At 39.6% G+C, this 942-nt stretch overlaps 1 pseudogene; it reads left to right on the forward strand.

Moving 5' to 3' along the window:
* The first annotated feature begins 274 nt into the window (after positions 1–274).
* LOC140498638 (cyclin-dependent kinase 2-associated protein 1 pseudogene) lies at positions 275–496 on the forward strand (annotated as a pseudogene).
* The last annotated feature ends 446 nt before the right edge of the window (positions 497–942 follow it).

A 942-nucleotide genomic window follows, 5' to 3' on the forward strand; every position in this document is an offset into this window, starting at 1 on the left:
TGACTGATATGGCATAAAATGTGTAAATTACTTATGGTGATACTGTCATTTTTATCAACAATTTGCAGTATATCTCCAATTATTTTCTCCCTTTATTTCTTATTTAAGAGTGTTTTATAGTTGCAGTTGTACCTCGCTGGAATTTCAGCAAGGTTAAGGGTTATAAGAGTCAAAAATGGAGAGACTGGGCACATCTTTCAAGCCCAACTTGAACACCCACATGCTGGGCACGTCCCTGAACCTGGCTGAGAGTATCCACTTTCCTTTTGTCAGCATGGCAGCTTCCACCTAGTACCAGCAGTTGATCAACGACTATGGGCCCCTGTCTCTAAGCTACACCAAGGCCGAATTCCTAGCTATCACTGAAGAGCTAGGCAAAGAGATCAGACCCGCATATGCCGGGAGTGCCATGGAGAGGCTAAAGGGAAGCATCATTCATGCTTGTGGATTAGTCCAGGAATGCCTGACAGAGACTGAACAAAATGTAAGATCCTAGCCTTCCACTTCACCTCCAAAGTTTTCCATTTCTTTGTGAAGAAGAAAGAATAACACCTATTCCTCTGGTGACTTTCAAAACAATCATATGAATCCCTTATTTTGAATGGTCTTACTGTCTGTAAGAATAGAAAAAAAGGCTATAATTCAGTTAAGATTTGCATTATAAGTAGTGAGGAACAGCCTAGGTCACTTTTTTAAAAAAGCATTGAATCCAGAAATTGCATGTAGAAAGTTCTTCTTATGTTGCTGCTTACTAAAGTTTACTGCCCTCCTAACCTGCCCCAAGTACACTTAAAACCACTGACATTGTTGTTCTTTTGTACCTTTTCCAGAATTTCCAATAACTCTTAAGGATTTTTTATGAGCCAATACTGACTGGCAGTTGGGTATCTCCCAGGTAGAGTCACATGATAGAAATCCTGTTTTAAAAATGATGGTTTCATT

Source organism: Notamacropus eugenii, chromosome 4 (genome assembly GCF_028372415.1).
Source record: "Notamacropus eugenii isolate mMacEug1 chromosome 4, mMacEug1.pri_v2, whole genome shotgun sequence".
In the NCBI taxonomy this organism is placed as follows: Eukaryota; Metazoa; Chordata; class Mammalia; order Diprotodontia; family Macropodidae; genus Notamacropus; species Notamacropus eugenii.